The sequence below is a fragment of the Hylobates moloch genome, unplaced genomic scaffold (assembly GCF_009828535.3).
Source record: "Hylobates moloch isolate HMO894 unplaced genomic scaffold, HMol_V3 SCAFFOLD_14, whole genome shotgun sequence".
NCBI classification, from domain to species: domain Eukaryota; kingdom Metazoa; phylum Chordata; class Mammalia; order Primates; family Hylobatidae; genus Hylobates; species Hylobates moloch.
This window is the reverse complement of record NW_026652289.1, coordinates 7,562,661-7,589,255: the sequence shown is the minus strand read 5'-3', so window position 1 is coordinate 7,589,255 and position 26,595 is coordinate 7,562,661. Positions and strand designations below refer to the sequence as shown.

Genomic DNA, 26,595 nt, shown 5'->3' with positions numbered 1-26,595 from the left:
CATTCCTTCAGAGAAAGTTTCAGAGGCTGTGCAGCACCTCTCTCCACCCCAGGGAAAGAAAGGAAAGGGGGACGTAGGCAGGGAAATTTCACATCCATGTGCAGATGCACCAACCTCAAGACCAGTGCGGGAAGCTTCAAAAAAACCATTTAGGCTGCCTCCAAGGGGTTCCCTAGGGTTCTGAGCTACCAGGGCACAGGGGCTGGTGACTGCCTTCCAGGTAGAGAAGTTTGCAGAGGCTGCTTGGGGACAGGTAAGAAGGAGAGGCCACGCGGGAGCACACTGAGCTTCCATCCATGGTGAGGTGAGAGGGCCTGGGTATATCCTTGTACCCAGGGACCCATGGCAGGTGGCTGGACTTGCAGGGGTGAGCCAGCCCTGACAGAAAGAGGCTGGAGGTGTATGTACCAGGGTGAAGCTAGGGGAAGGGTACCATCAGCAGACACACACAAGGATGTCACCCTGCCATGGAGAGCTGTGGGGCAATGTCACTGCAAGAGCCCTTCGGCACCCTCCCATGCATTCCATGAACAAAGGGCAGCTTTTAGACCTTTGCTTCACAGAGGGGAATCTGACACCAAATCATGATGCATGGTCAAGTAATCCTATTAATAGTCCTTGTTGTCCTGTCTTCCTGCTCCAGCCCTGGAGAACCAGAGGCAGAGGTCAGTGGTAAGGAGAGGAGTGGGTGTGCAAGCTTCTGAGGCTGGGAGCCGGCCATGGCCCCAGAGGTGTTTCCAATGCTGACACCAGCTCCGGATGCAAAGAATCTTGAAACAGGACGAACAATAGGCTTTTAAAAATTCAACTTCTCTGGACCTCTCAATACTTGGAAATCAGACTGTTCACTGTATCTAGAAGTGACGGGGAAAGTCTGGTGCTTGAGAAGACTCGGAACAGGGACAGGAAGGAGCTATCAGACTTGAGCCACGAGTTTGGAGGAAGTAAAGTTGCACCTACATCATACCCTACTGAGAACAGCTCATTCAGAAAACAAAGAAGCCCAGTTTCTCATATGTCTGGTGGATGGCCCTGCCAGGTAAACCTGTAGCAAAGCCACATGGAAATAGGATAGGGTCAAAACCAATCAGGCCAAGAGTGAGCAACAGCCCACTGGGTCTCTGAAAGAGCTGAGGAAACAAGAGGAGGCAAAAGAAGTGATCTATAAGGCACGAGGTTGGTGACGAGGCCAAGAAGTTTACAAGAGCAAGCATATCAGACAGACAAATACCAAGAGGCAGAAGAGTCTACAGATACAAGGAGGTCCAAACCTACCCGCAACCCCCACCCAACCCCGCCCCGGCTTTGGCTCCCCTGGGGCTGGCGAAGGTAGTAAGTGAAAACACCCAGGTTTGAGAATGGCTGGGCATCAAGGCAGTCTTGACAACCTCAGAATCAGAAGTATTTGCCTGCAGGCCAGTGGCTAGGAGAAATGTCCAGCTCTACGTAGATTTCTGTAGCTGGGGTCCCATTTTCCTTCAAGGTGGCATGGGTAAGACAGAAAATGTCCCCTTAAGGACAAGACTCAGGACAGCTCCAGCCTAGTATCTCCGGGTCCCTGTTTGCTCCACAGGAGAAAGACCCTCCAGAGTGCAATGAAGGGGCCCAGAGGGGACAGTAAAGGGACCCCACCCCATGTGACGACGCCCCTCATGGCAGAACTGTAGATCCAACATCACATGGACCTCATCGATAACACTGACCATGCCTCCTTGCTCTTAAGATGGATAAAGGGCAGGGACAAGGGGCTCCTTGTCCTATTTGACCAATAGCTGCAAAAGTAAGAAATCTTAGTAAGCATGGAATCACAGAACCAGTTGAATGTAGAATTAAACAAGGCACATTTCTGGCTTAAAGATGCCAAGAGGTTTTTGTTTGTATTCTTTATGTTTTTGTTTTTTGTTTTGTTTTGTTTTGTTTTTTTGGACAACCAATAAACACACATTCAGAGCATCTTCTGTAAGAGCCACAGAACCATCCCTTGAGACTTCAGATGATTTCGAAACTCTGCTATCGCTCCTTGAAAAAGGCAGGCCTGGGATTGCAACCTATCCATGCATCTAACCCCACCTGGAAATCTCTGGCTCCAAGAGTCTAATGGTGATGGCTGCCACTATTAGATTTCCTTTCTCTCTGGGGATTACAATCAGGTTTACAAGGAAGAAACACCAACCATGGTTATCACCTCCACCAGTGGACACAGAGTTCACCAGCTTTTATTGCTGGGATGGACAGATGTCAAGGGGATCGCTGTATTCCAGGATTCACAGGATGGAATGGTCAGTAGGACGCCTTCCCCCAACAACTCAGATGACAGAGTCCACAACACGGCAGCCAGATCAGGCAGGAATCCAACCTAATTTTCAATAACACCACTGATGGGAATCCCCACTGAATCCCAACTGAAGGCTCAACTGTACACTGTGGGCCCAAAATACCTACAACGCTTTACAAAACCTAAAGAAAAGGCAGATCTCTTTGGTGGCAAAGGCAATGTGGTGAGTTAACTTTGAAGCAATCCAACACCATATTACTGTCATAGACACGCTCACTAAGAAAAAAAAAATCATATAGAGAAATAGAAAAATAGAGAGATAAATGAATAAATATTTATTTTGAGGTTTCACTGCCAAAGGCTAGCCAGAGAAACAGGGGAGATACAAGGTGAAGATTGGAATCACAACTAAATATTGTTCCTGCATAAGGAGAATTTTCCCCGTTTGAATTCTTAGATTACTTGACTCCCCGAGTTTCTCATTCCTTTGACAGGCACCCATGAGCATTTCACTCCAAGCACTCACCCTCCTATTTCCATATGCCAGCACTTCCAGTCACTATCTTGATTTAAGTAGAGAGGATAACAGTTTTCTCCTAGATAGTAACTTTAAAATAGTAACAGTTTTCTCCTAGAAGCAACTTAAAATAAATTTATTGACATTAAAAAATTTTAAATGAGGTGTAGTCAAAGCTTAACCAGCACTTTTTTAAAGGAGCATATTTTACTTTATTTTATTTTTATTTTTATTTTGAGATGGTGTCTCCCTCTGTTGCCCAGGCTGGAGTGCAGTGGTGTGATCTCAACTCACTGCAACCTCCGCCTCCCAGATTCAAGCAATCCTTAAAGAAGCATATTTCATAAAGAACACTTCCGAGTTACTTCTGTTGTCTTCCTGAGTGCTTTTTACCTGCTCTTTGCATGTGGCATAAACTCCTACTTCTCGAATGCATCTCAGTTTTTAACTTTTGGCTGTTTCACTGCAAACATAGGAATTTTTTAAATAAAGAAACCACAGCTGGGAGCGGTAGCTCATGGCTGTAATCCCAGCACTTTGGGGGGCCGTGGCGGGTGGATCACGAGGTCAGGAGATCGAGACCATCCTGGCTAACACGGTGAAACCCCGTCTCTACTAAAAATACAAAAAATTAGCTGGGCATGGTGGCAGGCGCCTGTAGTCCCAGCTACTAAGGAGGCTGAGGCAGAAGAATCCCTTGAACCTGGGAGGCAGAGGTTGCAGTTAGCCAAGATTGAACCACTGCACTCCAGCCTGGGTGACAGAGTGGGACTCCGTCTCAAAAATAAATAAATAAATAAATAAATAAACCAAAACAGTTGTACAAACACCAGATATTCAAACATCAAATGACTTGGTAAATGTGGACTTTAACGGGGCAGGGGATAAGGAAGGGAAATGCAGCAACTCGTGTATTTACAGCAATTAATCCTCCCTCATCATTAAAAACACTGCTCCATTTTGTAAATAGCAGCACAGAGCAACCGTGCTGGAGAAGTCATGCTTAACAATACATTCATTTGTGGGCTTTGTGATTTTTTCCCTCTCAAGCCATTTTGAAGAAAATCTTTGAACACCTCTCAGTGGCTTGATGCTTCACATTAGGCTCCTTTAAGCAGCTAGAAGTTTCCTGAAGAAAACACATGAGCCTTTCACTCCTAGAACGCCAAGAGCTGGTGGAGTCCTCAAGAAGAAAACGACGATTCCAGTGGGTATGAATTTCCTTCTGAGAAGTGAAGGGCAAACCACATCGAAAAAGTTGAGCTTCATGCTTCAACTCAGAAAGTTAACCTAGCCAGGGTCCGGGCAAGAACAAACTCTGCCAGAAAGGCAGGGTGAGCTCAGACAGATTTCAAGCAGGAGCACAGGCAAGGTAATGTTCAAAATCCTGTCCAGCCCCCAGGTACTATGAATACTCAATGACATCAAATGGAGCCAGCTCCAAATTGCTACACTTAGTGACTCACAGACCCTGCTGTGAGTCCAGTGTTGGACTCACAGCAGGGTCTCCTAAAGACACCTCTGCCACATGAAGAGACCCGAAACACAGCTCACATCCAGAGCAAGTCCTTTGTCAATGAAAATGTGAATGGCAAAGACGTCAAGGTATCTAGCAGTGGCCATATTTGAACATATTTTAGGACTTTCAGACAAAATCCGATTAAAACAAACAGATTGGGGCCAGGCGTGGTGGATCACGCCTGTAATCCCAGCACTTTGGGAGGCCGAGGTGGGCGGATCACAAGGTCAAGAGATTGAGACCATCTTGGCCAACATGATGAAACCCTGTCTCTACTAAAAATACAAAAATTAGCTGGGCATGGTGGCACGCACCCTGTAGTCATTCTTTGCAGTTCCTTGCTCTGGGGCTGCGTGAAGGAGTTCCACCTGTGAAAAGAAGTGGTGAATTTGGGGCCCATCATTGGAAATGCCAGCCTTCTCACTGAGTTAATCAGCGATTTTGCAAGAAAAATCACAAACAGCATTCCCCTTAAGTAAGTCTCTCGAGATATGGCGCAGGCCAGGGAATCCCCGACTTCGTTCTTGGATCAAGAAGGGCCCCGATAAGGTTTTCAATCATCCTTAGAAAAATAGGAGGAAAGTGGAGGAACAGTAGTCTTATGCTAAATTAACATAACTGAAGTCACATTCTTTTAAAACTATGTCCTTAGATTTTTGGGGGTGGAGGTTAAAGTGTCCTTTATATGCTGAAATGCTGATGAAATTAGAGAATAGAGGTTTTCCTCCTTTGTTAATGCCTTCACGTATTGGCATCTTGATTTCCTTCTTTTAAAAAATGTACTAGCTTCGGCGGGGCGCGGTGGCTCACGCCTGTAATCCCAGCCCTTCAGGAGGCCGAGGTGGGCGGATCACGAGGTCAGGAGATCGAGACCATCCTGGCTAACACGGTAAAACCCCGTCTCTACTAAAAATAAAAAAAAATAGCTGGGCGTGGTAGCGGGCGCCTGTGGTCCCAGCTACTAGGGAGACTGAGGCAGGAGAATGGTGTGAACCTGGGAGGCGGAGCTTGCAGTGAGCCGAGATTGCACCACTGCACTCCAGCCTGGGCAACAGAGGGAGACTGTCAAAAAAAAAAAAAGTACAAGTTTTATGTCTTAATAGCAAGTCTCCATTCTAAAATGTCTACAAAATTATGAGAATTTTATTATATACATGAAAACATTTATTATGGAATAAATAGAAAATGTAAAATATTATGTACAGTATGATTACAATAAGAAAAAATAATACACAAATGTAAAATGAAGATAGTCACACAAGGGTGGTATAATTGGGGCAATTTTGAGTTTTTAAATAATTGTTTAATGTCCTTAAAGCATTATTTTTTAATTAAAAGAAATTTCATGTGAATGTTATTATAATAGATTTTTTAAATTACCTACCAAAGCATAAACATTTATCTCTACAGACATTACAGTATGCCTTTCCAAAAATATTCAAATAAATGTTAGCTCTTTTATTACCAGTATAATGTGTACATTGTTAGTATTACTGACTGTGTCCTAAGTACGAACTCAACTAGCATATCCACGTTAGGTCCTGAAGAATGGCCTCAGCCTTACTCAAGGACCATTCTCTGATAATGTCAGCTTGAATAGAAGCAACTTAAAAATCTCCATGCAATTTCTATTAGCCCCATGCTGCTGCAAGATCTACAAGCCATTTGCTCTTGTTGGGAGTGTGAAATGTTAACCAGAAAGTGTACTTACTATAGGGCATATTATTTCTTTTCTTGCTTGCTTCTTTCTAACTGAAGATTCTGCTCTGGTTCCCCTTAAAACAATCTTCAGTGTTTCCTAGATGAAATATTTTTCTCCATCTGTCCTCTCTTCCAGCTTCCACACAGTTGTAGACTTACTCTCTTGCTGAATTTTCAGTTTTTCCTACCAAAATACTGGCTATTTTTGTTCTCTCCTTCCCCACTTCTGTCCACTTTTTAAACCATCAAAATGCTATCTATACTACCCCAAAGGCTTTCAACACCAGTAATACAAAATTATATTAAAAATGTGATCTTAGAGTGGCACAGTAACCATTGTCATGGGGTCACAAAAACCACCGTTTTTAAAAAATGGTTTCCCTCACTGAATGCCCATGCTGTCCCTAAACTTCACTAGAAGTACAACAAATAATCTTCATAAAGAACAGTCTGAAATCACCACAGGGTCGATTCGCCTGAGACAATCAGGCCTTATTCCAATTACAAGTATGTTGAAATGCTAGAGAAAATCTAACCACCACCAACATCCACCCTACCCCCAAGAAAGAATTTATATACATTATATACATGGCCAAGAGCAAAAGAAAGAAAACAGAAATCCCCAAGGTCCAGAATCAAAGAAAGAAATTCAGTTAGCAAGTGCTAGCTGAATCCACAGGAACCCATAGGGATCTGGGTCACAAGTGTAAGTCCTAAGGACTGCGGGTGGGGTTCCAAGGCCCAAGCAGGGACAAAGGACACAGCTTATGACCCAAGAGAAGCAGGAGAGCAAAGACTGGAACCTTTCCTAGCAAAAGTCGCTGTGTGCCTAAGGCTATGTGCAGCAAAAACAGTCATCTGTGAGAAATAAAAACCACATTTCTATTACTTGTATAGTGTGTTGCAGCCCAGATAGATAGATAGATGATAGAAAGATAGATAGATCGATAGATAGATTATAGATAGATAAATAATAGATAATAGATAGATGATAAATAATAGATAGATAGGAGATAGGTAGGTAGGTAAATAAGTAGATGATTGATAGAAGTAGGCAGGTAGATAGGTAAGTAGGTACTAGATACATGGGTGATTGATAGGTCATTAGATAGATGATTGATAGATGATAAATGATAAATGATTGATAAATGACAGAGAGATAGATGATAGCTAGGTAGATAAATGATTGATAAAAGATAGGTAGATAGATAAACAGATAGACAGATAAATGATTGATAGAAGACAGGAAAGTAGGTAGGTAAGTAGACAGATGACAGATAGTAGATAGGTAGATAGATGATACATAGAAGATAGGTAGATAGATAATTGATAGAAGATAGGTAGGTAGATGACTGATAGATGATTAGATGTATAGATAGATGGTTGATAGATAGATGACAGACAGATAGATAAATAAACTGATTCATGACCATCAACACCCCTAGGGCTCTAGCAGAAGCAAAAATAAAACTACTTTATAGAGATACTTTCATAGCTTACATTACAGAGAATTCACAAAGAAAAAATAATCCCCACTGAAGATAAGCTCACAAGAAAATATTATAAAGTACATGAAGAAAAAAACCAAAATAAGTAGATTTTAGTAGATGTAGTAGATACAAAAAGATTGAGGATTAGCACCCCAAACAGCCTGGATAAAAGATCAAACCAAAAGCATCTATAAAGTTAATTTAAAATGACTTTTTAAAAACAGAAATTTAAACCATAATAAAAAGCAGCAGAGTATAAATCAATAACAGGCAGAGCTGAAATAACTGAAGACAAATTCCAGAAATAAAAATTTAATAGATATCTTAAAATTAGTTATTCAAAAATGAAAAGAGAAATTAGTGAACTACCTAGAAAGAAGGAAAAACAGAAAGAGATGTTAAGGAGTGTGGAGGCTAGCATAAGATGTCCAAGTGAACAGTGAAAATGAGGGATAAAAATTATTCAGAAGGCCAGGCGCAGTGGCTCATGCTTGTAATCCCAGCACATTGGGAGGCCGAGGCAGGCGGATCACGAGGTCAGGACTGAGATCAAGACCACGGTGAAACCCCGTCTCTGCTAAAAATACAAAAAAAAAAAAATTAGCCGGGCGTGGTGGCGGGCGCCTGCAGTCCCAGCTACTCGGAGAGGCTGAGGCAGGAGAATGGCATGAACCCGGGAGGCGGAGCTTGCAGTGAGCCGAGATTGCGCCACTGCACTCCAGCCTGGGCGACAGAGCGAGACTCCGTCTCAAAAAAAAAAAAAATTATTCAGAAGATGTATTTGGAGATAAATAATAACCAGAGGCCGGGCGCGGTGGCTCACGCTTGTAATCCCAGCACTTTGGGAGGCCGAGGCGGGCGGATCACGAGGTCAGGAGATCGAGACCACGGTGAAACCCCGTCTCTACTAAAAAGACAAAAAAATTAGCCGGGCGTGGTGGCGGGCGCCTGTAGTCCCAGCTACTTGGAGAGGCTGAGGCAGGAGAATGGCGTGAACCCGGGAGGTGGTTAGAAAGAATGAGATTCAGTTTAAAAAAAAAAAAAAAAAGAGTCCTGAGCAAAATAAACATAATTAAATCCACATCTAGTCTATCACGATAAAACATCAAAGACAAAGTATTAAAAGTCAAAGACAAAGTATTAAAAGTGACCAGAGAATAGAATAAAGATTATCTACAAAGGAAACAACCTGATGGATACAAGATTTCTCATCAGCAACAACAGATGCCAGAAAGGAATAAAATAATGCCTTCAAAGTGCTGCTGGAAAATAACTGGCAACCTAAAATTCTGTGTCAGGCAAAATTAACATTCAAGAGTGAGTGTAAATGGAAGAAATGTTGAGGGAGAGATTGAAAGATTTTACTACTCACAGACACTTAATTAAAGAGCTATCAGAGTATATCTTCAATAAAAAGAAAATTAAACCTGGAAAGGAAAAAAATGAAATTCAAAATACAAAGGTAAACAGGCCGGGTGCAGTGGCTCATGCCTGTAATCCCAGCACTTTGGGAGGCTGAGGCAGGTGGATCACGAGGTCAGAAGATCAAGATCATCCTGGCTAACACGGTGAAACCCTGTCTCTACTAAAAATACAAAAAATTAGCCGAGTGTGGTGGCGGTCACCTGTTGTCCCAGCTACTCCAGAGGCTGAGGCAGGAGAACGGCTTGAACCCGGGAGGCGGAGCTAGCAGTGAGCCAAGAACATGCCACTGCACTCCAGCCTGGGCGACAGAGCCAGACTCTGTCTCAAAAAAAAAAAAAAAAAAAAAAGGTAAACAAAGACAATTATGAGTTGATATATGTGCATCTTAAATTCAATTTTAAAAAGAAAATTATGAGTTGATAAATCAAGATAAGCATCGATACAATTAAAGAGATAATAGCAATGATGAACTTTAGAAATCATTACTAAAACAAAGCAGAACTAAAGAACTAGGTAACAGTAACCTGAGAGCTAGAAGTAGGGGAGCAGAGTCAGAGGGCCTTGGATCCTTTGGAAAGTGGGTAGAAACAATGCTTGATGTCAGACTTTGTTAGGTGAGGGATAATTAGACAATCATAAGAAGAGTCTAACCAGACTAAAATTAGAGTGTATAACATTCCCAAAACAGTAGATTGGGATAGGCAGCATAAATAAATTTGATAAAGTCAGGAAAAATGAAAGTCACAAAATAAGTTGACAGTAACAACTACAAATATATTTTGTATATATTGTAATTTATGCAATATATAAATTAATCTCACTTGTCAAACATAAATATTCTCAGCATGGGTGATTTTTAAAAATCTAGTTATACTCTGTTTATGAAAGACGTATCTAAACCATAAATAAACAGAAAAGTTTAACATACATTTACTGAAAAAGTTATACCTGACATAACATACCAAAAAAGAAGTTCAGCTATCAACAGAAAGAAAGCTGGAATAGCCACTTAACTAAGAGGACAAGTTAGACTTTAGGATAAAATTATTTATTAGGGATAAAGATGAGCAATGCTTAGTAATAAGGAGCAATAATTCATCAAGAAGATATAAAACTCCAGAAGCTGTGTGCACCAAACAACAGAGCGTCAAAATACATATGCAAAAATCAACAGAATTATAAACAGAAATAGAAAATCCTTCATTATAGAGAGAGGTTGTCGCTCTCATCGAAACAGCTAGATTAAGTAGACAAGCAATTAGTACAATGATTCTCAGAGGATGCTTTGTGAGACTTCACCTGTTGCCTGACATTTAGTGGCCAGGACCTAAAGCTGAGGGTTTGGAGGTGTCTGGGACCCCACATTCTGAAGACAGATATGTATGAATCACTAGGGGACTCAGGCTTATAAAGAGGTGGCTGAAGTGGCCCTAGCCAGTTTTTATAAAAGGCCAAGGACTGTCTTAGTCCATTCCTGCTGCTGTAACAAAATATCTTAGACTGGGTAGTTTATAAACAACAAAAAATTATTTCTCACAGTTCCAGAGGCTGGGAAGTCCAAGATCAAGGTACCAGCAGATTCAGTGTCTGGTGAGGGCCCATTCCTTATAGATGGACCATTCTGGGTCTCCTCACAGGGCAGAAGGGGGAAAAAAAAAGGCCGAACTTGAACTTGCTCCCTCAATCTCTTTATTAAGGGCACTAATCCTATTTATGAGGGTGGAGTCCTCATGGCCTAATCACCTCCCAAAGACACCACCTTCCTAATAGCATCACCTTCAGGGTTAAGTTGCAGCATATGAATTTTGGAAGGACACACACATTCAAACAGCAGGGACAGTCAAGGGTGTGTTTCCTATGGATAGGATGTGAGAAGCAATGAGGCTTGAACCAAGTGTCTTCCTGATACGACATGGGCTTGGGAATCAGCAAAGGCTTCCTGCCAAGCAGAGGCCACCAGGGTAAGCTGAAGGGCCCAGAGGAAATCAGGCCAAATGAGTTTTCCGCTCAAGGGAAACCCATAGGACTCCCTGATCCACTCACATATGGACCACCACCCAGTGGGCCTTGGAAGGACAGTGTCAGACACAGACAGAAACAGCCAAGCTTCTACCATAGAAGCAGTCAGACAATTTCTTTCACCCTCTATGCACCCCACATACAGGGGCACCAGAACCAGTGGGGTGGGAGCAAAGGGGTGGGTACAAATAATGAAACAGACCTCACCCTCCAGATTCCCATGGCCCATCCCCCATGCCTTGGGAGGCAATTTAGGGAGGAAGAAGGGTAGAATCATGTAAGATCTTTCATGGGTTTTAAAATTGTATATATTTATTGAAAGTATAAAACAGGATGTTTAGAAATACTCATCTGGATATACATAGACACAACACAATGATTACTACATAGTGATACTACAGTCAAACAGATTAACATACCCATCATCTCACATCGTCAGTGTCTTTGTTGGGGATGGGGGTTGGTAAAAGAACCTACAATCCATGTAAGAGATTTTATTAGACCAGATAAGACTTTTAAGTGATTAAATGAGATTGGAAAGCTCTTGAATCTACTCCAGATAGTAACAAGGGATGTAAAACAGAGATCTGTCCAAACGTGGATGAAGGCAAAGGGGAGGAAAATTTGTTGAATGCACCACTTATACAAAGATCTGAAAACACAACGATCCAGCTAGATCTAGCAGGCATTAAGAGAACCTGAACCAAACTGAAAATACATACTATTTTCATGCCCATGTGGAAGATTTCTAAAAACGACATAGTAAATCCCAAAGAAAGTATCCACAAATTTCAAAGAATGAAGATCCACACAACACGCTCCCTCACCACAATAACTCGACATTGGAAAAAAACAAAGGTATCTCAAAAAAAAAAAAAGACTTAAAATCAAAAAAATAAAAATAATTATGAGACAATCAAAGAAAATTATGAAATAATTAGAACCAAACCACCACAAAAATCAGTATGCGAACTCAATCTCCTTGTATGCATATGGATAATCTTAACAACATAACCTTGAATGAAAAAGCCACTTGCAGAAGGATATGTATAGAATAACACCATATGTGCAAAATTATAAACACATTTATAGAATAAACATGTGTGCAGGTGCACATGCGTATGTGCGAAATTTGTGCTGTATACAGGCAAAGAGAATGCAGAGTCACGTGAACAGGAAGAAAACACACCCATTTCTGGATACCAAATGGAAGAGGAAGAGACTGGGCAAGAAAAGGATGCAAATGAATCATGCACTCTATTTGTAAGTTGTGTTTCTTCAAAAAGACTCAGAAGACAATACAACCAAGCATTAGCGTGTGTTGAATTTGGTCAAAGGCTTTTTTCGTTTTATTATGACTCGAATTTTGTATATTTCAAATAAATAGAATTAAAGGAGAAAAGTTACTTAAATGCTTCAAGCCATTTTTAACACGGCTTCTGCTCCTCTGAGCACCAGCTGCAGCTGGTGCCTTTAGAGTGGCGAGAGATAAGAGGCCACGAGGGAAGGATGGAGGGAGATTCAGGTTCACAGGTTCTTTGAAATTTAACACAGCAACGCTGTGATCACTATTCAAACACACAGCAAGTAACGGATGGCACTTAATATGCACTTCAGTTTCTTCCACTGCCCTCGTGCAAAGTAAAGCTTCCCAGAAAACAAAAAGAACTAAAATGTTTTCCTGAAACAATGCTAGATTCCTAAAACCAATACCCAAGCTTGAGCCATAATGGGTTCAAGGGTGGTGGATGAAACACATCTTCAAGGTTACTGTTGGTTCACTGCCATGCGGGCTTCTATGCAAATGGCAACATTCACCATCCAAGAAAGTAAAGAGCCCAGCCTCAGTCTCCCTCTTCCACAGATCAACTGAACTCACATCCATCCACTTCTCTGCATTCAGCTCTTTCATTAGTAAACCTGATATTAGTAGTCCACGTGCATGTGTGTGTGTGTGTGTGTGTGTGTGTGTGTGTGTGTGTGTGTGTTTAGCAAGAGGGTCTTGGATTCCTCAAAGTCTCAATGAAAACTCAGTGTAGACTGAAGCAGGGGAGATTGAAATGCAATTGTACCAGTGCTTAAGGACAATGAATGTTTGATCTGAGCAATCATTCTGTGCTGTGGTGTGAGAAAGGAAACCTACGGAATAATACCCCTCCTTCCTGTGACCACATGGGCTGCACTGTGCATCTTGGCCACGTCTAATGCAATGCAACACCAACCCACGCTGTGTCTCTCTCTATCCTTGGCGAGGTCCTACACACAATGCAAGGAACTGCTTCACCGCACTGGCCAAGGACAACAAGAATAGGCTTGAGGGGAGGTTGAAAAAGAGGAAGAAAGTGTTTCACACAGAGGAGAAAAGAAGTTTTAGATTAAAAGAGCCCTCATCACTTCCCATGTGCTTTCACCATAACTGCCTTGGAGGGAAGCAATCCCTGCTATCCACAAACCAGCAGGACTGGCAGAAGGTGGAACACAGAGGTAATCCCTTCCAGGGGCTCAGACCCAACACAAGGGCTTCACCCTTGACTCATTTCTTCTCCTCGTGCCACGCATCCAAACCCTATGCAGAATAACACACATGCCCCCGTCACCACCCACCTCCCCACCTCCACTGCAACGTCCCTGGTCCAGGCCACTGTCACCCCTCAACTGGATTATTATATTAGCTTCCCATGTTCCCTGCTTCAAACCTCGAAACTACTGTCCACAAGGCAACCAGCAAGATCTTACGAAAACATCCATCAGATCACATCACTCCCGCTGCTCACAACCCACCAATGCTGGGCTTCCCATCACACAGACCCACAGCCCTTAAGGGGCCTGGCAGCACCCCTTCATCACATGGCCCCTCTTTCTGTGACCTCATCTTCACTCCTCCCCTCTCTCCATCTGGCCACCCTGGCCTCCCTGCCGCTCCTCAAGCTCAGAAGGCAACTGGCAAGGCACTGGCTGTTCCATGTGTCTGGAATGTTCTTCCCCAGATAGCTCCCGGCTCCCCCTTCACCTCCCACAGGCCCTCACTCCAATGTCAGTCTTTCCATGACTGTCACTCTATAAAATCCTAACCCCCAACATTCTCCATTTGCTGCCTCTGCCTGATTTTTCTCTCCTTAGCATTTATTTCCATCACAGCAGGCCTTTGCTCATTTGTCTTATTTTCAGTCTGTTTCCTGCCCAAGGATGGGGACATTCATCTGTTTGGCTCCCCGCTGCATCCTTGGCACCCAGGACAGGGGTGGGCACGGAGTGGGCAAGCAATAGGTGTTTGTTAATGGAATTCGAAAAGTAAATGACAAAAGAGAAGAGAGGTGAAAGCAGATCTTTGTTTTCTGGTTTATAAACTTAGTGCTGGGCAGGAGGAAAAAAAGCGGGGGGTTCATGCGAAGCTCCGTTCCTGAGTCAACATGGTGATCTAAAATAAACTAAATTTAGTTGGAGACCTTTTAAATCATTTTTGTCAAGTCAGTTATATGTGCTCTAGCTCATAAATAGGAGGAAGAATGTGGGTGACATTCCCAAGACTGCAGCAAATGTCGGCCAAGTGAAAAACACACAGAATGTCCTGAAGATCCAGCGACGTCCTGAATGTGATACGTTCCAGTTCACAAAAGAGGAGTCACAAAATGTTTACAAACCTTTACCATTCCATTGAAATGGACCTTAACATTTTCCTCAAAAATAGCTTTCTAAAATTGTTACTGGTTTACATTAATTTTACCTTTCTTCTTTTTTTCCCCTTTTTCTTTCTTATTTTAGAAATAAATAGGATTAGCTTTTTGATTAAAGCATATTAATAAAATTTTGACATTTTATTTGATTTTAAAATATGTTCCAGTTTCCGTCATTATACTGGGTCCTGTATGCCATGTTTATTTTTTGAAAGGCTAAAATTATGTGTGATGAACAAATGTATTTTATATCAAGAGCATCTGTACATATTAAATCCTAAATATGTCTTGAAAAATACCCCCTCACCTTTCTCTATCCTGCATTTTATCTGAAGCATTATAAGCCTTCATGAAAAACAGAGGAAAAAATGAAACACAGTAACTAACTAGGAACCAATAGAATTATTTTCTTTGACATTTTCTTTTTTTTTTTGAAACAGAGTCTCACTCTGTCACGCAGGGTGGAGTGCAGTGGCGCCATCTCGGCTCACTGCAACCTCCACCTCCTGGGTTCAAGCGATTCTCCTGCCTCAGCCTCCCGGGTAGCTGGGACTACAGGCACCCGCCACCATGCCTGGCTAATTTTGTATTTTTAGTAGAGATGGGGTTTCACCATGTTAGCCAGAATGGTCTCGATCTCCTGACCTCGTGATCCACCCACCTTGGCCTCCCAAAGTGCTGGGATTACAGGCACGAGCCACCACACCCGGCCCTTTCTTTGACATTTCTAAGCAGCAGATATTTGCAAACCATGTTAACGATTTGTAGATGTATATTACTAACACGCAGGGCCCATTGAAATCCTAACTCTTCTCCATTTGTTTGCTGATTCTTATCAGTTTAAATAAAATGTTCACTCTTAAACTACATTTTAAGCACATACTTGGATCAGTATAGGAGGAATGTGTTCATCTGAGGAAGCAGTGAACGGACATCATAAACTTAGTCAAGACTATTTAGTAAAGTCACAAATAGACCAAGCAGTTTCACTGCTGTGAGTTTAAAAAAAGAAATCACTGATCTTTAGTCAGACATAGTTTTCTGAATGAAAGTTAGCACAAGCGGCCCCTTTCCAGTCTACAGTTGACATGTGTCTTCTAAGTGACTAGACTGTGAAACCTCTAACACTCTGATCAGAGAGTTTATTCACAGCTAGTCACTAAAGCAAGCCCCCGACCACATTGTAACTAGTGTGAAAAGCAGTCCCTATAGAAATCATGACGTTCTTTTCCTTTGTTTGCAGTAGGTTGTTCATCGTTTTCATGAGAACATAAGGGTCCTCTCCCAAATAGCTCTGTCCCCAAAATGCAGACATCAGCAAATGACAGCAGGTAACACCTGCAGACTGGTGCTCGCCACCAGCTGTGAAGGCAAGCAGGCTTCTGACTCAGTTTTTTCCCCCTCTTTCTCCTCCGATCCATTCCAATCAACACCACTGACAGTGGACAGTCTGCTGTCCGGGTAAGAGTAGGGGGACAGAGGGCCTGAAGTTGCTCCATTCGTCCTCATCACAATGGGTAAAGAAGGGACTTTATGTCCATGTGCAGTTAGCTTCCAAAAGACAAAGAAATCTCCCACCTAGAAGGGGACCCCACCCACACCAACCACAGGCTGGGCCCCCCCCCCCAGCCGGCCCCTGCCCAGGTCCTGCTGACCAAGCCTCCTCAGGACACAAGGTCAGTTCAGGACTTCAGTGGCCTCATCCCTTGCATCCCACCCTCTGAGTTAAAGTCTTTCAGAAATACAGCACCATGGGCTTCTAGAGCTGCATGGAACCCTGGAGATCATCCCACTCCACTCGTTGAACAGCTGGGGAAGCCAAGGCTCAGCAAACAGAGGGGATTCTTCCCTCGGGCTTCATATGCAATGGAAGGGCACCAGCTAAAAGCTAAGCGCTTTGACTCAGAGCCAAAGACCAGGGACCTTTCCAGCACCTTCCTCCCTCCCCATAATTTATATGTAGGAGAAACAGTTGTTTCCATGAGCCCATAGAAGGAATATGATGTCAAAGTATGGGAGAACATTGGATAGCATTAATGTCTAGTCAATACACATTCTCCCCTAGTTCTTACAATGAATCCCAATGTTGCTTAGGGCCACAATATCTTCAGGTACAAATTACATTCCCAGGCTTCCTTATAAGATGTGGCCATGAGAGGGAGTTGTGGCCTAGGAGATGTATGTAGACATCTACTCTGGGTTTCTGGGAAATTCTGACCTGCCCTTCTTCTTAGGGACACCCTCCTACCTCTTCCATCCTTGGGACCACGCAGATGAAACCACCTGCAGAGGTGGCAGGCAGTGGCTAGAAGGGGACTGGGTTGGGGACGAATGGCTTCCTTGAGCCCTGGACTGGTCCACGACTGCTCAGGTCCAGGCCTCTCCTTAGGCAAGACAAACACACGTGTGGGGAGGAAGGCCGATTTATCTGATTGGTGAGTTGGGAAGAAAGCACAGAGCATGGTCAGCGTGGCCTCAGCAGGGGGTCCCTCCTTTGGGGAAATATCCTGTCCCAAGGCCAAGGTATTATTCTCGTCAGCCATTGGATGAGATTCCTGGGACAGGCTCTCCCTCTGGGGGGAAGCCCAAGATTGTCCAGCTCTACTCAGCACAAATGCATAAGTGTGTATCAGAGGTGAGGTATCAGCAGTCTTAGGTATTTAATTATTATTAAGGCAAAGATTATATCACTGCCTGAGATACCCAAATCCCATCCCAAGCAGTTTCCTAACAGCTGATCTCATAATAATAACAATCTCATTATTAAAAGGCCAGTGCAAATTGATTCTTAGAGACACTATTATTCAGTACAACAAGAATCAGAAAGTCACCACAAAACCATGGACGTCCAGTTAATTCCTCACCTTACTAAAGCAAATAAACTGCCTTTAGAATTAAACTGGCAATACCAGTGCTGCCCTCAAAACTCACTGCTTCCTCACCAATAGATAAAATGTCAGATGAGATGATATAAAATAAATTGAGAGATACTGAATTACCTCACTGAATAAAATGGTTATCTGAACAAAATGTTATGTGAACTGACTTGTCATGGAGCCTAAAATTTCTTGAGTCCCATTCCCTTAGATGAAGGCGGGAAGGCATCTCAAAAAATGCAAGCGTGGGGCTTTGAAAAAGTCTTTGAGTAAAGGAGGCAGTAAAGCACAAAGGGTAGAATCATGAGCTTTCTTCAGTTCAGAGTTAGTTCTGTTTCTGGCTCTGACATGTACTAGTTTTGTGACCTTTTTCTAATCAGTAGACACCATCTCAGAGGTAGCTATAAAGATTTTGAGATGAAGTCTGTAAAGCATCTAGTATGTAGAAGCATAGCATAAATGATAGCTGACGATTATTAGAGTGATTATTATTTAGAGCGTCTGGCAGTGGTGTGCTGACAAAAGGGTTTTTGAAAAATCATTTGTTTGGGGAGGAAGCCCTGGTTTGTACTGACTGCCAATTTCCAGGGTGTGAACACTCCCATTACGGTCAACTTCAAGCTACCAATGGGATGTCACTGAATGCAGAGTTGAGAAGAGATGCATACAGTCAGCTCTCAGGAGCTACCAAGAGTCAGCAACAGCTTCTCTCTGGTTCAGGCACCGCAGTCACACCTATTGACATGGTTTGGTTCTGTGTCCCCACCCAAATCTCATCTCAATTTGTAATCCCCAAGTGTTGAGGGAGGGACCTGTAAACCCCACGTGTCAAGAAAGGGAGGTGATTTCTCCCATGCTGTTCTTGTGACAGTGAGTGAGTTCTCATGAGACCAGATGATTTTAATGTGTTTGACAGTTCCTCCTTCACACACTCTCCTCTCTCCTGCTGTCTTGTGAAGAAGGTGCCTGCTTCCCCTTCCACCATGATTGTAAGTTTCCTGAGGCCTCCCCAGCCATGCATAGCTGTGAGTCAATTAAACCTCTTTCCTTTATAAATTACGTAGTCTTGGGTATTCATTATAGGAGCATGAGAATGGACTAATATACCCATCTTGATCTTTGGGATTCCTGTGTGTATGGCAAAGCACCTAGTGAATGAATGATTGATAAATGATGGGTTATTATTAACACACAAAGCTATTTTTGTCTCAATAATTTTGCATACCTTTGAACTGAGACTCAGAAAAAAATGTTTTCATGAATAAGAATAGATAAGAGGGACATTAGAGCATGGACTGTTGCCTATACTTGACCGTGAACACTGAGACAGTGCCTTCCCAACACCTAGCACTATTCCAGGTATAAGGTATATGGTCTGTAAATGACTTCTGGGTTGGACTGGATTGGTTTGGATTGGATTCAACTGGATTGGTTTGGATTGGACTAGACTGGACTGGACTGGATTGGATTAGATTGGACAAGGATGCAGAAAGAAACTGACCATAAGTCTGCTCAGAAAACACTCAACCTCTAAGAGGCAGGGAAGTCTACCCTCCCCCACCTCATTTTTATCCTAAGCATCACCTGGAGGAAATGCCCTCCAAGTCCCATGGTGGAAACCATCTAAGATGTCCCTTCGTCCATGGGGCTTGCTCTTTATTTTAAATACAGTTCAGTTTTGATTGCTGAAATTTTCTTGGAGCCAAAGGATTCCAACAATGCTACTAGTCAGAACATCAAGAAATTCCCTGGAGATTCCCAAAGTAAATAATGTGATGTAACTCTTACCTACAATTAATCTATGCATGAAAATATATTGAGGGATATGGCATCTTCTAAAATTACCTGCCTGAATTTCTAGCAGAGAGACCTAGGGAATTACATCATATGCTGCCTCTCCAAACCCAACCTCTGAATGACCTCCACGAAGGGATAACATAATAATGCTGCTGTGTCTTGGTAAATGTCATTTATTCCCTCATGAATTTTGACAGAGATGACATCAAGTTTCTTCCAATTCTAAGATTTGATGGCACCATAAATATGACTTCAATTTTTAACAATTTAATGAAAAAATCCTTCTGGAAAGAGCCGCTCATGGGGAAACACACCTCAGGCATGAGGCACATTTTCTTTTCCAGCCCTTCCTCCAACCATAACAGATCCAAAATGGACTTCCAGGAGGATCCTGAAATGAGCCCATGTGTTCAGCCTCCCTCTTAACCACATGGAAAGGGCAGGCGGATGACCTGCCCAAGGTTGGGAATTCTCCACACACTAAAGTCCATGACTGACATTTAGGAGAACATTTTGTTTAATAAATTCAAAATGTTCTTTAAAATTCTATCCATGCTTTCATTGTCAAGGGTCTTAATGGATGTGTTTAAAGTATAAATAAATATAGTAGGCATTCTGTTTGCTTAACCTTTCTTCCTCACCCCTTCATCGCTTCATATAACATTCACTGAACATGAAACAGGACAAGTCCTGAACTCATTTCTATTCCAAGTACTAACTCGAGTCACTGGAAAGGTTTCTATTTCATTTAGACAGTACAGAGATGTCCTGCTGTTTCTGTACCATCCCCATCCCATTGTTGATATTTGATATGTCATGTTCATATCTGTTGTCTTTGTTTCCCAAAGGGTTTGTTTAGAGTCCACTGCTGAAGAAGAACTAAATGGAATCTGTCTCCGGGCAGGCAGGTAGGGAAGGCCTTTGTTTTACCCCACAGTGGCACCGACTCAGACAACAGAGGACAGAGGGAAAATACCCCAGGCAGGGCAAGGCCAGCCTGGAGCAGCACCTGGCATGACGAGGCTTAAAAGAATGAATGAGGGATAGGCCCAAGCCCACACGTGTCGTGGGGTACCATTTACAACTTTGCCCACTTGACAATGGAAGTGGGGAGAGTAGAACCTTCCAGACCATCAGCAGTAGGATCAGAAAGTAGAAGAGTCCGGAAAAGCAAGACTAAGCCAGAATAATCTGGAAGAATGCAGCCCCAGTGAAAAGTTGACAGCCAAGCAAGGAGCAAGACCATCCTGTTAAGAGGCACTGAGTGGTGAAAACAGCCTTGTCACGAAACAGGGCAGATGATCATCTCGGAACGAACAGGTGCATTCAGGAAAGATAAAAATGAAAACCGGAAGATCAGGATCATTAATTGGTAAAACAATGCATGCCCCTAAAATAACAACTGACAAGGGTAAAGTGGCACAGAGTGAGAATCACAAAGTAACTTAGAGCAGATTGACTCTAACAGAGCTTTTCTGGCCCCAAAAGCAAAAGGTTTGGTTGGTAACATCTTAAGACACCATAACTATAAGGTCCCTAAGTGGACAAGAGCAGGCAAGCTCTCTCATTTGGCAGGGAAGTGGGGGGGGTGGGGAACAACTTTAAAACAGAACTTAACAAAATGGCTAATACTAACTCCTTGAGAATAGGATTCTTCTAGAGAAAGGCAATGGTTTGTAGGTAATGTGACTATTCTGTCAATAGCATCAGCAACAGCACTGCCTCCTTTACAACATGGTGACATTCAGGACCTCTCAGCATCACCCTCTGTGGCGCAGGAGATAGAGTGAGCAGAGGTTAGTCACATCCATGTGGGTTCTAGCTCCCCTCTACCACTCACTAGCAGCATGACATTGCTCAAGTCACAACTTTGTGCCTCTGTTTCATCAACTATCAAATGAGAATAAAATTAGACTTACCTACCAGGGTTGCTAGGAAAACTAAGCATTAAAGGGCAGAACCCGGTTCTGAAAATTTAGCAAGTGCTCAATAAATCAAAGTTAGTCCTTGGAGAAGGACCTAAAACATTAAGTAGATGCAATTCAACCAGGGTCATGCAAAGCCAGGTTCAGTGGGAAGACCACTGGGTCTGTCAGACAGCTCACATTAAGCCAAATTCAGTCATTGTGACCTACCACCATCCACTTCCCTGACTTCTCCAAGATGGTGTCAACGACACACTCTACCTGTAGACCGAGTTCCTTCCCCATGCTCCAGCCAGTCCAGATACTAAACTGAATGTACTTCAGAGCTTCAGCTTCACAAGTCGATGGAGTCTAGAATTATAGCCCACACACCTGGTATCAGAGAGCCAGAGAAGAGCCTTGGGCACATATTTCTCCAAGACATGAGACGTGTTTCTCTGAGACATTTCCTCATCTTTCTCCCTCTATTCCTCTTGCTCCCTCCCCTGTTTCTTCCCTCCTGCTCCCCTATGTGATCTCCCTGTGATCCTAGCCTACTTCACTCTCTGGCCTTGCAGCCAATTAAAACTGTGGCCCTTAGTCGTTTATTTAAAGACCCCCAAAAAATGGCACAGGAGATCTAGCAATCATAAAAGCATCACTTTTCTGAGATTCTGTCTAACAGGGATAGCTCAGGAGGCCCTGCACAATGTATTGGTGAATCTATTATATTTCAGCCTACCTTGCCTGACACTGTTTATAGGGCCAGAATTTATTACCAGCCTTATGGCTTCATAAATTAGCTAGTCAGCTATTGCCACACCTCAGTGTATTGTCACATCTGTGAATTTATGGCGTTGTGGCTTAATATAGCATCATTGTCATCACTTTGCAGTACCTGGAGCATTCATTTTACCCTGGAAGATAATTCATCATGGTTATTATGAGAATACCAACATAAACAAAAGAGGAAGAAAACATGTAGGTTATGGTGTAATTGCCTGAATCAATCCCAGAAGAAAAGAAGATACTTGACAAAGTCTGCAGACTTTGAATGAATCTTGAATGTGCTTAGTGTTATTCAAACTCGAAATGCTTTTGCACATTTGAATGGGAAAGTATGCAGTGAAAATCCCGTTGAAACTCCACAGAACGCCAGCCAAGCTAAAGTGCTGCACTTGGTTGGAATAGCTGTGCTCTGACTCCTCCGTAAATCAACATTTAAAGTGTTAGATACAGAGAGTCCATAAATCCGTATTGCATTTCTTCAGCATAAGCTAGTGCCTTCAGGAAGTGTCTTCTGCTGTTTGGCTCTTTGTTCTGATCTGGTTTGATATGGCTGGTGTGGGTTTGGTTTGGTTCGGTTGGGGGGATGAAGAGGTTATGCAACAGAAAAGCCATGACTTATTCTTTTGCTCTCGCTCACATCTCTAAGGACTAAAAGCAATGCCAGTTCAACCCTCCTACTCATGTGTGATGGTCAAACCTGACTTCTGGCTTCTAACTGCAAAATCCCCAGCACACTCCGCAGGCCTGCAGCCAGCTCGTCTGCTTAGGAAGGAGCAATAGCATAATCTGAACATGACCAATAAAAAAGAACACTGGTCTTACTTACTTTCACAGGTTACATTGTCTCACAGGTAAGGAATGGAATTTTTTAATGCATTTAAAAATAGAGATTCCTAACCAATAAAATATCCCCATCACCAAGATTTTAAGGATGCCATGAGTAGCTGGTATTACCAATGACATTTGTGTAGTGGGAAACGCATGGATTTTGGAGAAAGAAAGATGCAGGCCTAAATGTGGACTCTATCATTCACTGTTACCCAAGGACAGGCTTTCTCTCCACCAGGCTAAAGCAAGTTTCCCAGTACACGAGGGTGATGGGGAGCAGAGTGGTTCTGCAGCAGCAGGCTGGTAAATTTAGTCCTAAAACAAGACAGGTGTAAACATCTTGGAAAGTAGAATCTGTTTGGAAGCCCCTTCTAGACATCCTCTCAAGCACAGCCTTGTTCAGTAAGAAGGACCTTAGACATACTTTCCTCATGGCTTCCCAGAAAAAAAGTTAAGGATGATGCCATCAGTTTTCAGCATTTATTGAGAGAACTCAAACTACTGGAGGATTTCAAAGATGCTTATTGGGTATCCAAGTAAGATGTCAAGTAAAATTTTGGATACAGGAATTTGAGTGTGAAGAAGGGAAGCCTAGGAATGCAACTATTTGGGAGTCATCGGTATAGGTGGGATTGGAAGCCACGGGATGGGATGAGATCACTTAGGAAGCAACAGACTAACCCCCTTCTGTGATAAATAAATTCCAGCAGATTAGTGTGGATTATTGTCCCCAACTCTTATGGCCTACCTCCTTTCATGCAGCTCCACACGTCATCTTGTGACTTGTGCTTGCCTGGCAGTAGAGAGCGCACTTTCGTCTCCAGGAACCTTGGGCTTGGCCAGGTGTCTTGCTTTGACCAGTAAATGTGAGCAAAAGTGAAAGTGTGTCCATTCCAGGTGGCAACTTGAAGAGGAATCATGCATTTCTGCTTGCCCCTTGCCATTTCCCTGCTGCCATGAGAAGAGCATGCCTCAGAGAGCTGCTGTCCTTTCAACCTGGGACCCAGAATAAAAGACACAGGGACCTCCATTAGGCCCAGCTGAGTCCGACAGAGCTCCAGGGACCTGAAGTCCTCTGAGTGAGAAACAAGTGGTTGCTGTTATAAATTACTGAGACTTCTGGAGGCTATTTGCTACTGCAGCAAAAGCTGACTAATACAAAAATAAAACCCATCTCCTCTGGCAGATCCCTCCAGAAAGGAGGGTTAGTCTCCGTCATAGGAATCAGGCCACCAAGCCTAAGAGAGTTCCAGAGGGCTATGCAAGTTCAGCCCAAGGCAATACACAAAAATGCTTACCTTGCCGGGCGCGGTGGCTCACGCTTGTAATCCCAGCACTTTGGGAGGCCGAGGTGGGCGGATCACGAGGTCAGGAGATAGAGACCACGGTGAAACCCCGTCTCTACTAAAAATACAAAAGATTAGCCAGGCGTAGTGGCGGGCGCCTGTAGTCCCAGCTACTCGGAGAGGCTGAGGCAGGAGAATGGCGGGAACCCGGGAGGCGGAGCTTGCAGTGAGCCGAGATTGCGCCACTGCACTCCAGCCTGGGAGACAGAGCGAGACTCCGTCTCAAAAAAAAAAAAAAAAAAAAAAAAAATGCTTACCACTGTAATTTCCAGACTCTACTTAGATGCTCCCCTGAGTCCCCACTCATGCCTTTCCAGCAATGAAAACCTGCTCTGAAGAAAAAATGGCTGATACCGAGATGACTCTGTGTACACAAGGCTGGGAAGTTACAGGAGACAGAGGCTCCCTCGGATGTCCAGGTAAACACACGCAGCTGCTCAGGAAGGCAGCCTGATCCGGGAGCCTGCAGGAGCCTGAGTCCTACCCAGATGGCCAGGTGCAGGTCCAGCTGTCCCAGGACATGGGAGGAAAGGTGACCACGTGCTGCCAGATAGTAGCTCAGGCACCACTGTGCAGTGCACAACCTCACAGGCCTTCATTCAGCAGGGGACTAGATTTGCACTCTTTTTAGCCAAATGTGGGCCTTCTCATGCTCCACGTGTAAACGCAACTCACCAAATAGAGCCCCCCTTGCTTTCCGGGCCAAGTCAGTGGAGGGGACTGAAGGCCGGCTCATAGCTAAGAAAGCAGGGCTCTGCCGTGCCAAGCCCAGGTCTCTTTCAACATCGGTAGGTAACACACACACTCACAGCACACACCACACACACTACATGCTCATACATATACACATGAAACCATTCCATACACCATACACACACACACACCGTACATACATCCAAAACCACAAAAACAATCACATAACACCATGCTCATACATACCACACCACACACATACCACACACACCACACATACCACACACATACATCACATACACACCATACCACACACATACACAATCACATATACACCACACACACTACATGCTCATACATATCACACAACACACACACACACACACCACACATGACACACACCATACCATACACATACACACCACACACACACATGCTCATACATACCACACACACCACACACACACACAATCACATACACACCACACGTCACATACACCACACCACACCACACATACCACATGATCATATATACCACACATACCATACACACACATGCTCAGCCATGCTGCACCACACACACACACATCACACACACACACATCATGCACACACCACACACACATCACACACACATTACATACACACCACACACACACAAAGCATGCACACACCACACACACCACATACACACAAAACCACACACACATATATCACACATAAACCCCACATACACACCACACACATTACATACGCACCACTCACACACACATCATGTACACACCACACCACACACATCACATATACATGCCACACACACATCACACACACACACTAAACACACACCACATGCTCATAACACACACACATCAATGCATACACACCACAGAGCACACACATACCCCACACACATATCACATACCGAGCACTCCACCCACACACCACACACCACATACACACCACACACACACACCGCACACACCATACACATACACATAAAATTTGCATGAAATAAACATAAAGGAAATGAACACCAAGATTCATTTCTCTTGCCCTGCATATTGGATTGAAACATGGAGCAGACTGGCCAAATTTAAGATTTTTGTAATTTACCTCCGAAATCTTCATCAAATTCAAAACACAATTTCACTTTTTGCCCCATCTGGCAGTGTAGGAGGTTTTGCCACTGGAATAACAGAGTATATTTTCCAGTCACACCATACAACAGAGCTCATGTGTGTGTTAGTTTGTTGCAGGCGTCCTGGTAGCAGAGCATGAGGTCCTGGACTCAGAGTGAGTTCCTCCCTCCAGAAATGAAGCACCTAAGTTGCTCAGCACTGACAGCAAACATGTAAGTGAGGCAAAGGTTGCCACCGGCGCAGCAGGGGTTGAACTTAAAATGAATCTGTGCATGTGGGCCCCTTGCCTTTGACCCATGGGGAGCATCATTCCAGAAATAAACGAGGCAATACCTAACAGTCAGCCATTAGATTTCTTCAAGGCCATCTCTGCAATTTCTTTGATGAAACAAAATTGAAGTTCATAATTTCCTCTCAAGCTAATGTTTTACAATAATTTTTTTAAAGATCCCAGAGTTACAGTAACCACATATCAAATAAGAACATTCTTGAGATGTTTTCCATTTGGAATAGTGAAATTATTTATTAAAGCATCTCGGCCTTCACCCTTCAGGCTATATGTGAAGCCTTCAAGAAGAGCTCCCTGTGAGCCCAACCACATGA

The 26,595-nt window shown here is 43.3% G+C and overlaps 1 protein-coding gene across 5 annotated transcripts in view; it reads right to left on the bottom strand.

The window, feature by feature from the left end:
- Positions 1-26,595, bottom strand: part of ERG (ETS transcription factor ERG) — a 297,697-nt gene that overhangs the window by 233,138 nt on the left and 37,964 nt on the right. For 3 of the 5 annotated variants that reach the window (XM_058427798.1, XM_058427801.1, XM_058427802.1), the window contains exon 1: positions 23,563-23,598. The exons of the other annotated variants lie outside the window; for them this stretch is intronic. The gene's annotated coding sequence lies outside the window, so the exon portion shown is untranslated. Of the gene's footprint in view, positions 1-23,562; positions 23,599-26,595 lie in introns of those variants that run through there. 5 annotated transcript variants of the gene reach the window in all.